This window comes from Haemaphysalis longicornis, unplaced genomic scaffold (assembly GCF_048455015.1).
Source record: "Haemaphysalis longicornis isolate Haplotype H1 unplaced genomic scaffold, Haemaphysalis longicornis Haplotype H1 scaffold_6, whole genome shotgun sequence".
NCBI lineage: Eukaryota > Metazoa > Arthropoda > Arachnida > Ixodida > Ixodidae > Haemaphysalis > Haemaphysalis longicornis.
In genome coordinates this window covers 97,484,145-97,497,453 of record NW_027526407.1, presented here as the reverse complement: position 1 = coordinate 97,497,453, position 13,309 = coordinate 97,484,145, and the positions used below count along the sequence as shown (strand labels likewise).

General features: G+C 44.9%; 1 protein-coding gene across 2 annotated transcripts in view; it reads right to left on the bottom strand.

The window, feature by feature from the left end:
* The window catches only part of Syt1 (Synaptotagmin 1), a 206,589-nt gene that overhangs the window by 137,976 nt on the left and 55,304 nt on the right, over positions 1-13,309 (bottom strand). The window lies entirely within an intron of this gene.

Below are 13,309 nucleotides of genomic sequence, written 5' to 3'. Positions count from 1 at the left end.
TGTATTACATACAGAATATCCGAACAATGTCCACATTTAACAGAACGGCGTATATAACAGCAATGGCATTGTATTGTTAACAATGACACGTATACTGAGCATACAGCTGTCCTGTTTTGGGTCTGCAAAGCGAAATTTCTACGAAACAGATAAACCATAGTCATCAGTTTTAGGGACTGAGTGGTCGTGCTAGAAACCACTGAAAAATGCTTTCCAAATGCACTGATACACGCACTGCAACCTGTACGTTCTATACTAACCTTCCATAAAATATTTGTAGATGCCTGTAGCAGTACCGACAGCCGACCGTTGAAGGCGCTACTCGACCCAAAACAAGGTTTTACCCGGCGCCCTAGACGCGGCCGTCGCGTGTGGGGGGCCCTCCGAGTCAGACCCACATCCACAGGCTTCACTGCTGACTGTGCTGACAAAATACAGCACAAAATTCATGTCCTTTTTAGCAGTTGGTCAGGAAAATAATGGGATGTCTGTAATTTCTGGCAGTGGTATTTAACGAAACAAATCAAGCGCCAAGCAATGCTGGCGGCAATACAGAGGCTTTGGTTGTGATCCAGTTCCTTGTCACAAACCTGAGAAGCAGCAGTGTCCTGACCATCGCCTCATTAGTACTGCCACCTATTTGAGGGGCAGCTTAATGAAAGAGATCGTCGTAACAGCCCCAGGACAGCTAGTAGCATTTCATCCAACTGGTCGCAAACTTGAGCAGTTTATTGAAAATTGTATCTGGAGGCCACTCTTATTGTAGTGCAGAGTGTGCGTTAAAGTAAGCGACACGCTGATCCGGCTCGATACGAAGGGCAGTGTTATTCCTGGTTCGCAGTAACACGTCAGGAACAGCCGCGATTCAACCTCTTATTAAGGCGACAGGTGCAGCGCCCTAACTCTCATTTATGGTAGTATAGAACATGGATCGCACGCCAAATGCACGTACTGAAGCAAGCTGCCTGTTTGAAGCGAAGCTCCTATTGGCTGACCCGAGCCGTCGTTGGTAGCGTACGCCAAAACGTCTTGCTGCAAAGCCAAGTTTACCAACGAGCTCTAATAACGTTGTTAATGATGATGATGCCCTTCACGTGTGTGGCACATACACATTCGGGGGGACTGTATGGGGGATTAAGTGTTGACTGTGCACCTGTTGCGCTTATACATTTAATTTACCTGCTTTTCGGCGGGCGCAGCTTTTGCTCGGCGTTCGCAGCTGCCGCGGGCGCACGCGCGTTCCCAATAATTGCGGAAGAATAATCTACAGTTGCGTATACAAAACATCTACGTTCAGGTAAAGCTCAGCGGAATGAAGGGGTTTAGTGCTCACGGGCATGTGAGCAGAACATTCGTATTTTCGCAAACATGAGAAACCTCACAATTGCGCTGTCAAGTTTGACGCCACTTTCGTGAGCTAATGTTGAATACCCGTCATCTCTCACGCCGCCTTTACGTGTCATCATCTATTTTACGTGTCACGGAGGAAAATCCCCGCTATCGCTCATCCGTTAATGCTCAGGGGTCGTTTTCCATCATCTTGAACCTGTCGATGCCACGATAATTATTAAATGTATTGCGTGCTGCTTACTGACACTCAACTTCCTTCGTATATTCTTATTTTTTGGTGGTACCTCATCATACACAATGTCTCAAGACATGCAATCAGCTAGTAAAAAAATTCAAGCCGTGCCACTCAATGTGAAAGCTAGCGGAAGTTCAGAGCAGTGACTCGCCATAAAGGGTGGTGGAGCCGTCATCCGCCCACTGCTACCACACATCACGCTCTTCGCCGCCCTGTCTCACTCCTCTCTTGAAAGTAAGGGAGGTTTATCCAATGCAATTAAAATGTCCCACCTTCGCAGATCTGGCACGCCCCCTGCTTTAACGGGTCCCCGTGAAACCAACTTTAAGCGAAATCAAGTTTCTACCGCGTCTTTCACGAGGGCAAAATGGCTAATATACAGAAGCAGATACATTCAAAAAACTAATTCGGGAAATTGAGTTTGCTTCCGCAATTTGTAGGCTAAAGCTTTGCGATTACCAAATACTTCTTTACTACTACTTCCCGTTTGCGTCTCTTTCTGCGCTTTCGTTCCTTTTTTTTTTTTTTTAACGCGGCAGCTTGCCCACAGTCAGAGCTCAGCTCCGCGTTCACCCGTTGGTAACGGGTCGTCACGTGCACCCTGCTGGGGGCACGTTTCAGGCTAATGTTTGTTGATTTTGCCCGGGTGCCAGACTAGCGCCGCCATTAGCGCACTCGCCTGCTGCTGTTGCGAACAGGTTGTATATCCCAAACTAAACCAAATATAGTTTCGTTAATTTATTTTTTTACAGCGGTGGGCATTTTTATACGATCGTTGACGTCAACAACGAGGACAAATACGGTCACTCGTCACGCTTTATCAGATATCTAAGGCTTTCGCATCAATACTTCGCAGACACCTTAGCATTTCTTGTCAGTTTGGATTAAGATAAGAAAGTCCAGTTTAATGCTGTAAAGCGCTCTGCACCCGGCTGATCGCCCTGGCTCGTCAGTTACTGGTGAGCCTGTTGTCTAGAGGAGCAGTCACTTATTATTATGTGCCTTATATCAACAAAAACGCATGCTTACGTGTATCTCTAGAAATTGGAACACCTTATAGCCCACAAAACGTCTATTTTATCAAGCCTAAACGCGACCCTCTCAGGTAACATTTATTCGAGCTAAAGCTCTGCTACGCTTTGCCTTTCAAGGTCATTCACCGCGTTGTAATCCTATTGAGCGGCCGGAGCTCAAGCGTCGCATGTGAGACGTCACGCAACGTAATACGCTTGGGAGAGTTGTCGCAGGAGTTATCGCTTGGGAGAGTTATCTCACTCGCAGCCTAGTCGCCGCCGTACCACGTGACTAGGCGAGGGTTTCAACGTTGCTTCGCCCGCGCTTGGTCCCTATGTCTCCCCGTGTATAGCGCGCCGACTGGGCCTTCCGCGCGTGCGCTTGACCTTCCACTCCGGATAACTAAGTTTACAAGTACTAAACTTCAGCCGTTTTTGTAATCATCAGCTTCTTTGGATTTCCGTAAAGAGACGTTGCAATTTTGTGGCAGGTGCCCTGTGTCCTGTCGTCGGACGGTGAAATGCTTAGCGCGCCTGTTTTGTGCATTCGCAATCCATTCTCAGGATTTTCTGAGAAAGTAGGGGTACCTCATGGCGAATATGTCCCAGCAATTTACGAGATTACAGCATTACTGAAAAATGCAATGAATTGTTCCTGCATAAGTTTACGGGCTGGTGAGAGTTTTGGCTAGTCTGCCTTGGCCCAACGCAGTTGAAATGAATTTTTTTAATTGCGAATAATGCTGGAAACTGCGGCCTCATTCAGTCATTCCTGAGTACAGTAGCTCAAAATATCGGCATACAAGGATAACCTGAGTTGTCCATGTATTTTGTTCTTTCTAATCTTTTTCTTTTCTTTTTTTCGCAATAAATGTCTTCAGGGCCACTGTTGTTGGATTAGATTTGGGTTATTTGGAGTAATAGTTGAGAAGTGCGCCAGTAAACCTTATTATTTCGTTCTTTATTGCAGCAACGTGGAAATCGATACTCAAGGGGATGACTGCACAACGCCATTTAAATAAACTTCAAACACTGCAAAACAAGGTACTGCGGAATGCAACAAACTGCTCTCGTGGTTCCCCGTGTACAGACCTATGCCACGATCTAAAAATTATTCCGATTATGCACCTATATTCATACTTACTTGTACGACACTATATATAGAAAATAAAGTCTGGTAGTAGGTTCTAGCAGGATACTGCTAAATTAGCAAAAACACAGTAATTCGAATGCTCCGTGGCATCCCACATTGGCTTGCCCCCCTCTACAGTACAAACTACTGAAAGCAACGAGTGCAATATCAGTTTCCTTACAACTTAAACCAAATGCACCTATGCAATATACACTGAGAAAACTTGACGCTTAAATTGTGGGAGCAATACACTGTTTGTTTGGCGCTCTTCTGCTAAATGTGCACACGTGTTAATGTGTACTTGCATTTACGCTTGTTTTTATGCTGTACCATGGTACTAGCTTTGAAATTCTCTAGGATGTAAACAATGTGCATATTTGTTTCGTATAAACTCCGCAATGTATACTACCATATAGAAATTGCTCTGTTATTTTTTTGTCTGTTTCGTTTTTTACCACGAAAGCGTTTTATTCCGGGATACACAAAGATTTTACCGACGTCATATCTATCATGGAAATGACGTCAGTACAACCCAGCAAGCGGCCTGTAATGGGTGCACCTGTGCACACGTGGTATTCCAGCGGAGAAGCAACCTTTAGTACTAAACAATGTGTTATATAGGGCTGTTCATTTTCGGGTTTTATATTTTAACACAAAAGTGTTTTGTGCCGGTATACACTAAGCTTTCGCTGACGTCATATTTGTCACGGAAATTACGCCAGTACACCTTTGCGGAAGCGACCTCAAGCACACCCACAAGACAGCCGCCGAACCGAAAATCACGTTCAGCTTCAGATTTTGCTGCTCATTTCACTCTCTTGTTTTACCGATTTCTATGGCAAAGAAATGAACAAAGGTTTTTTCACACTAGGTTGATCGACTGAGACTCAACTTGCTTCTGTTCATTCAGTTTTTTTTTCTTTTCGCTGTATCGTGTGACACTAGCTTTGTAATTAGAGCCCGGGCAGTGCTGCGCAGCCGTTGACGTGCGGACACGGGATGGGATCCTCGGCAAGCCACCGCCTGCGCTGGGTTTTTTGACCACACTCCTTGCAACATGAAATTTAAATGTTGCAAAATGAATAAATTTGAATTTGAAGAAAATTGGAGTTGCTCTGTGTTTTGTTCTTGTTTTCAACGGTCCTGTGTTAAAGCATGCCAACACTTAATACCCTTAATGGGATAAGGCAAAGTAAAAAAACAGTGCCATTAGTGGGAATTTTTACGGGTGTTGCGCAATGCACCATTAAAGATCAGTTAAACAAATTGTATCACGACGCCAATCTTTGTACAGACCGGCTTTAAGGAAAAGAAATCTAAGCCTAGATATCTTTAAAAAAGCTCGGTACAAAGAGAATTTAATTACATCTGAATACCTTCTATTTTCTCAGTAAACGATTAGCTTGGGTCAAGAACCCTTCAGAAAGCTTACACTGGGTGATTGCAACACGAGCGCGGGAGGTAATTGGAACGTGGGTGGGGAGTGGAGGGATCAGATAGAAGGAATGTACTTTTTTGATGGATGGTGAAACTTTAGGCGACGTCACTAATACGGAACAAAATTTCAGGGTGGAGGGGAACAAGTGATCCTATGCCGTACTTGCTGTTGGCACGTCGCTACTTTCTACGTTGTTGTTCCGCGCGGCGGGAGCACGATATAGCCAGCCTTGACAGTTCCACGCAGTGTCTGGCGCTGCAAATAACACACTGCTTCCCCTTTCCGTAGTTTTGCTTATAGAGCAACTTATGCGTGATATTTTCAGAAACTTACCGCGCCTACGTATGCAGCTATTTCTCCGCGCAGTTGTGTACGGGCGAAGTTAAAGGTTCTAACCCTCCCCTCCTAACTACAACCGCGTCACACACGCGCTAATCTCCGTGAAGACAAGAGCACCGCATGCTTCATGACAGAAGATATGTGCATGCTAAAAATGCAACATTCTACGTTTTATTTCATCGGTTCAACCAAAAACACTGAATATAAGGTACATCCCATTTTCCATGTCTGTGCTTGCATGTCTATTCGGTCACAAAGAAAGCGCTATTTAGAATAAATAACTGAGATGTACCCCATATTTACTACTTTTCGATAAATAATTTTATTAGAGAATTGGAGCTTGTACTAAACACTGCAATGTCACTGCCCTAAAATTTCGAACATGACTTGTTGAAACCGCGGTGATTTAGAGGCTAAGACGTTCTCCAGGCGGGCACGACAATTCGGGTTCCAATACGTTCGCGGCAGCCGTTTTTCTGGAGTACAGGGAAAGCTGGAACGGCCCTGTGCAAAGATTTTGGCGCCACTTTAACGACGCCAAAGTGGTCTACGTTAATCTTCAGGCCTCCAATATGGCCTTCTTTATATCGTATGTGCAGTTTCGACACATCAACCCAAAATGGTGAACACGCCGTAGGCTAAGAAACATACGTGAAATCAGCGAAATACAAACCTATATAACTGCCGGAATCACACTGCCCGGGCAGACCTAACCTTACCGATCAAAGGGTTTTTCCGAAAATTTGGCTCAGTTAACCTATCCATCTCGACAATTTTACCGAGGGAAATAAGGGGGCGCACATGAACAGCGAAAAAGAAATTTCGTACAGTAACATAGGTCCCGTAACCACAACCTCTTTCCACAAAGGATCCACTCCCTTTTAGAGAAGCTGTACATATTACCGAGCTAATAGTGTGAACCGGGGAAAAATGGCTCAGCTTTAACCCTTCTAAACCTTATAATGACAGGAAAAACAAACACTATGCACACACTGTTTCGTGAAAGTTTGTCTTTGTGATTTAGCAGCCTGCCGTCTGGCTGTATCTACGGAGTAATTGGATTCCTCCTTTCTCTTGGGCTTAGGTGCAGACAGCCCATACGGAGCGTCATCGATGGTGAGACTGAGGGACCGGCGTGTGCCGGCGACGCAGCCGTTAAACGGCAGCCTGGTCACGTGGTACGCTTGCGCAGGAGCGCAAACCTAGACGGCCCATGCAGCGCTGAGCGATCAAGCGCCGGCGAAGCAGCTGTTTTACCCTCGCGAAGTCACGCGGTAGCGTAGTGACGAGGCTCCGAGCGAGCAAAGCGATAAAAAAGAAAAGCTCGGCTGAGCCGCCGGCAGCTCAAGGTCACTTCCAGAGCAATGATTGACCTTGAAAGATGCAGCGTGCTAAAGCTTTCCCTCTGATAACCCCACGTTTATGAGCCCCATAATACGACTGTCGGAACACCGCTCAAAGCCTCTAAAGAAAGGAAATGTGCACTGCCTATGCGACGTGGCGGTGTGCAAAAAACGCCATTGATATGTTTATTTGAAGCGTCGTGGTATCAGTAGAACTGTTTTCTAAATCGCGAAACGTGCAACAGCCGTTCACGCTGCCAGTGAGGAATGGGCCATCAGATATTATTTGAAGACAATCTCTCGAAGAACAGAGACAGCTGTCATTGCAGCTTTTAAAAGCACTTGATTGAACATGGCGACGATAAAGGCTTTTCCATTCCAATCGGGGTGACGCTTAACGTCGTATCGCATGCGCAAGTGATATAGTGGCCGCTGCATATTTCTTCTAAAACTAAGACCCATTTCTCTTTTTATAGTGCGCTGGATCTATGCTTGCGAGAGCTCTGCAACCACCTCTTCCCTGATCTTTCACCACCGAGGATCTAATTGCTTTTTGCTGACCTCCACTTGAGACCCTCAACCGTATCCATCAACTTTAAGACCCAGTCCTTAAGCGACGTCGACGAACCCCGACGTTACATTAAAGTTGCACGTTGCCTCATGCCCCCTCCGGTTACGTCAAAGACTGTGTCAGAACAAAAAGCCTTATCGGCTCTCCGACTCCTTGAAGCTCTCTGAATGCTCGGAAAACGGTCTAGAGTTCATCTTGTCTTCCAGTTGGAGCACGTGAGTCAGGGCAAACTGTCGCGTCTTTCAACTAGTCATCACATCTCACCCACTGCGGCTGGAACGGATGCTAGCGGACAGCGCAAAGAAAACGGCGATAGTTTCACCTCACAGTGCGTGTAATTTGCACAAATCTACAATGTACACTTTCCTGCTGACGTGAGCAAAGTGGTGACATAGCTGCTTCTGATTTCATGACGACCTCGCGAACAAAGTAGCCTCAATTGTCCCAGAGTTGACTGTGACACTTACCTTAGCGGCTTCGGAAAAGCTTTTTTTGGGCGCACTCGGATCTTGTAACGCACTGCCGTCTTAGTCCTTTTGTTGAGCAGAATCGAAATGGAGTCTTCATCGAATTATGTTCACCTGGCTTTAACTTGACTTCTACAACCTGACTTGAGCAATTAAGCGTGGCAACAAGACTCACGTGGCTTCTATGAACCAATGGGCTTATTTTCGGCAACGTTGGCCAACGTTGGCAGGTTCTACCTCCAGCCTCTTCAACAACAAGGAATTGTTTGTAAACTGGAAAGAGCAGGGAGAGCGAGGGGAAGCAATTGAAATGTACAGGTGAGGGGAAGGCACAATACTAATGATTCACGGATGCCACCGACCGCAAATGACATATCGAAAAAAACAGAGAAGGCAAGAGAGACGGGTATGATACAAAAAGGCACAGTTTAATGGTGCATAAATGACGAAATGTGAAAGCTCGTTATAAAACAATTTGACGCTTTTAAATGATAACTGATGTTAGCTTTATTGCGCGTGGCGATGACAAGCAAACCATACAAAATAGCCTGAATGCCAAAGAAGTGGAGGGAAATGTAGGGTAGAAAACCAATACAGCCAGCTCAAACACATTCTCAGGAAATGATACCTGCAGAACAAAGCTGGCCAATATGTTCTGGACATTTTTTTCGAGAAACGTATCCCAGAAATGTTTAGTAGCATACGTAATGCATTTAGAAGATGATTCTCGCCAGAAACTGTCTTTATTGGAAACTACAAATTCGAAATATATCAAGGTAAACACGAAGAAACCCAGCTAAACGCTGGCAAAGAAAAAAAATTGGCCGCGTGTCTCCTCACGTCGTTGCTAATTTCGTCGAATGACGATAGCCTTCTGCCTCCTCTGCCACATAAATGCCTCCCTTCTCTCTCCCGCCCACCTATGATGCTCTTCCTCTCTCTTTCGATCTTCACTTGATAAACACGGAGGGGGCGTACTAAAGGCAATTCAGTTTTCCCGCGTTTCACCCACCGCTGCCGTCATCTACTGGAACCTTTTGCTACTGTCGAACTTGAAACACTGCACGAGGTCCAAGCTCGCGCGAGCTCTTTTTGTATTTCCGGGTCAAAATATTGTCTTCAACGCGTATTTGTATTTGCGTTCGCAAATATCAAGCACACGTTTATTTGATATTAAAAGAAACCTGCCAATACCAGTTGTGCATGTATCATCATCACCATCCTACCTACGCTCACTGCAGGGCAAAGGCGTCTCTCATGGATCTCCAATTAACCTTGCCCTGCGCTAACTGCGACCAATTTATTCCCGCAAATTTGTTGATCTCATCTGCCCATCTCACATTCTGCCACTCCCTGCCACTCTTGCCTTCTGTAGGGGTCCACTCTGTTATCCTCAATGACCAACGGTTATCTTGCCTTCGCGTTACATGCCCTGCCGAAGTCCATTTCGTCTTCTTCTTAATTTCTACTAATATGTCCAACACATGTTTGTTCCCTGACCCACTCTGATCTCTTCTTGTCCCATAATGGTACACCTATCATCTTTCATTCCATTGCTCGCTGAGTCGTCCTCAATTTAAGTTGAACCCCCTTAGTGAGCCTCCAAGTTTCTGCCCCGTAGGTGAGTGCCTCTGAGCTGCAGCTGTCATACACTTACTTCTTCAGGGAAAATGGTAGGCTGCCATTCATTATCTGGGAATGCCTGCCGAATGCCTGCCACCCCATTCTGATCCTTCTAATTATCTCTGCCTCAAGGTTGGGATCCGGGGTCACAACTTGGCCTAAGTAGATATATTCGTTTACCACTTCCACTTCCTCGCCACCTATCTCAAACCGCTGGGCTGTCCCGAGGCTATTGAGCATTACTTTAGTTTTCTGCATATTAATTTTCAGGCCCACGGTTCTACTTTGTTCGCCCAGTGCGGAAAGCATGCTTTGCAATTCGTCCCCCGAGTTACTTAGCAAGGCAACGTCATCAGCAAATCTGAGGTTACTGAGGTATTCTCCATTAACCCTTACTCCCACCTGTTCCCAATCCATTGTTCGGAATACTTCTTGTAAACATGCTGTGAATAATATTTGAGAGATTGTGTCTCCTTGTCTGACACCCTTCCTTATAGGTATTTTACTGCTCTGCTTATGGAGGATGATGGTAGCGGTGGACCCATTGTAAATATATTCTAGTATTCTTACATAATGCTCGTCTATACCCTGGTTCCGTAATACCTGAATGACTGCTGAGGTTTCTCCGGGGGTGTGTCTCCGGTCAAAAGGTCACCTCGTGCATCCTCCATAAAGTCACTGGAACAAACTAGTAAAGCTTTGCTTTAAAATTTGGAGCAACGATCAGAACTGACTCAGGGGAACTTACTCGGCAGAAGCTCGACCACTGGATCCCTGAGGTGATATTCCGCTCCCAAATAGGTACGAGCCGGGCACTTTCTGTAGACCCCGAGCGCCAATGTCTTATTCGCTTCAAACGCTTAATCTGTAGCTTTTATCTTTCAATAAATACAGCATTTTGTCCGGGCCATTACAGCGCCCCGGTGCTTCGCAGCGGTAGGTTCTATTTCCACACATATTCCTTGTTCCGGTTAAACCATCTTCAAACCTCGTTTTTCTTGATTTAAATCTGGTGTATCCACTCCTTCGAGCCTTTTTAATTTTTTTCTTTTTCCTGCTTTCATTTGTTTCGTCTAAACCCATTTCTTTTTATGTGTCTGTTTTATTAACTGGTTAACCTCAGGTGGTATCGGTAGACGCCTATACCTCTTTACACAATGTTCTTTTGATCGGCTGCTGCAATCAGAGTCGCAGTGCCTATGTTCGAGCCCCTGTAACTGGATGTTTTTTTTTTTCAGAAACTCATTCTTTCTCTCACTTTACATGTTATCTGAGGTCGATTCAAGGCACTTTTTTCGTAAATAACAGTAGTTTCGTATCCCTAAGTTCGGCTTAGAGGTGAGGCGCTGACTGTGAACACGACTAGTTAACGATCTGTAATGCGCTGTAACCGCTGGGCCTGTCTGGGCGCTGGGCCTGTACCTAACGGAATATCGCTGCTGCGAGTGGTGCCGGGCGAGAGAAAAAAAGTGCGCACTTTAAATGGCTAGAGCTACACCCACTGCTATAAACCCCCCTAAATGTAGGTCATTCGCGGTTAACTTAGACAACCTTGGTTGTTTACCTTGCGGGGAAAATTTTGACTTCAGGGGGATGTTTGCCCAAGGACAAAAAACTCGTGTGGTCGGTTGTTTTCTAATCTCTTTACCCTATTTAAATATAGACTTTCAAAGTCCCGGGCAGTTAAACCCACCACCTCGGTCTTCCTCATAATATGGCTTAATTAGCCCCAGCTCCGACTGTCGGATCAGGACCCAAAAAAAGGTGCTTGCGAGTTCACCCAATTTCTCAAGGCACGTATTTTGAAAGGCTGTTCTGGCTTTACCAAGTGCTCCCTGACCCATATAGCGCTTTTCTTTTTTTTCTGCGCTTGACCTATTTCGCTTTATCAGGGAGGCCATGGTGACAAAAGAGGCCTCGAACGACCAAGCTGCGAGCGTTTAAGTAAAGTTAACAAAGCGGAGTGTGGCTGGCGTAGCAGGCGTATTTTAGCAGCGAAGCTGTTAAGCAGATAGTAATTTTTCGTGTCCGTAGTTAAAAATAACGAGAAATTACCGAGCGCGCGCACGTGAGCGCGGGGCTCGCGGCGACCACCCCGTTTTTGCCAAAAACCAATAAAATGCCTAGCGCTCGTGTGTGCGTGCCTCGCGACGACCGTCCAGCGTCATCAGCGCACGTTTGCACGTCAAGCATACCCACTTTGGAGGTTGGCCAAGATTGTAAAAAAAAACAGCGTTCGCCGTTATTGTGGCAACACTTGCTAGGAACAAATCCAAGGCGATTTCCAATAATTATAACTTCCAAAATAATGAAGCAAGCTCACACTTAGAGCAACAATGATGGAGTAAAGGTTGTTGAGGCAGCAGCGACGACGTAAATGGGCTGCAATCGTGGACTTAAACCATCGTGATGGTCGTGAAGGTTGCATAAACCTTCGCTATATGCCTACAAGTCTTACGCGTTATTGTGAGCTGCTTTCATTTTTTTGTTTACTTCCCTATTTTACACAGCTGTTGGGCGGGCTTGCAGTCAACCCCGAAGTGTACAACAGTGACAAAGCTGTCTGTCTGTCGTATATTACAGAGTGACAGCAAGGTGGATAGCTGGTATCGACGCGGTACCCGGTAGGAGACTTGCGCCCCTGATTGTGCGCCGAGGTGGCGGAACCTATAGCGCGAATGCGCAGGAGTACCGACCGTGTTCCGGGGGCTTTTCCGAGACTAGTGCCCTGCTCTGCTATACCCATATGAAATAAAACTAGGTGATTTCAGTTGGTTCTTACAACTTGCCTCCCCAGCTTCCTTCCTCATTCAACGCCTAGAGGATTGGCTCCCCTAAAGACACAGCTACTAACTTTTATATATGCAAAACATACTCGGCGACTTGGCCAACCCCCCTGCAGATTCCTTGACGTATTTTTGTGGCGTCATTTTTCCTACATCGCTCTGTTTGTTTGTTTGTTTGTTTGTTTGTTTGTTTGTTTGTTTGTTTGTTTGTTTGTTTGTTTGTTTGTTTGTTTGTTTGTTTGTTTGTTTGTTTGTTTGTTTGTTTGTTTGTTTGTTTGTTTGTTTGTTTGTTTGTTTGTTTGTTTGTTTGTTTGTTTGTTTGTTTGTTTGTTTGTTTGTTTGTTTGTTTGTTTGTTTGTTTGTTTGTTTGTTTGTTTGTTTGTTTGTTTGTTTGTTTGTTTGTTTGTTTGTTTGTTTGTTTGTTTGTTTGTTTGTTTGTTTGTTTGTTTGTTTGTTTGTTTGTTTGTTTGTTTGTTTGTTTGTTTGTTTGTTTGTTTGTTTGTTTGTTTGTTTGTTTGTTTGTTTGTTTGTTTGTTTGTTTGTTTGTTTGTTTGTTTGTTTGTTTGTTTGTTTGTTTGTTTGTTTGTTTGTTTGTTTGTTTGTTTGTTTGTTTGTTTGTTTGTTTGTTTGTTTGTTTGTTTGTTTGTTTGTTTGTTTGTTTGTTTGTTTGTTTGTTTGTTTGTTTGTTTGTTTGTTTGTTTGTTTGTTTGTTTGTTTGTTTGTTTGTTGAATCTGGTATCGGCGGGAGGAGGGGTACTAATGTCGCCAAAATTTGTCCTCCAACCACAGAATATCCTACGAAGTCCGCATACATTCCTGCGTATCTAGAGTTGTCCAATACCGCACCGTCGCCATACAAGTATTTCTCTAACACTTTCCAGCCCTAGTCCAGTGCCTTTGTTCCTTTTGCGTCGTGTCTCTAGCTGCGCTGTTTTTACCATGCTTCATAGCTTCAACCAGCTAGCCTACATTCAAGCATTGACAAGTAGCAATTTACTAGGCTTCCGAGTAT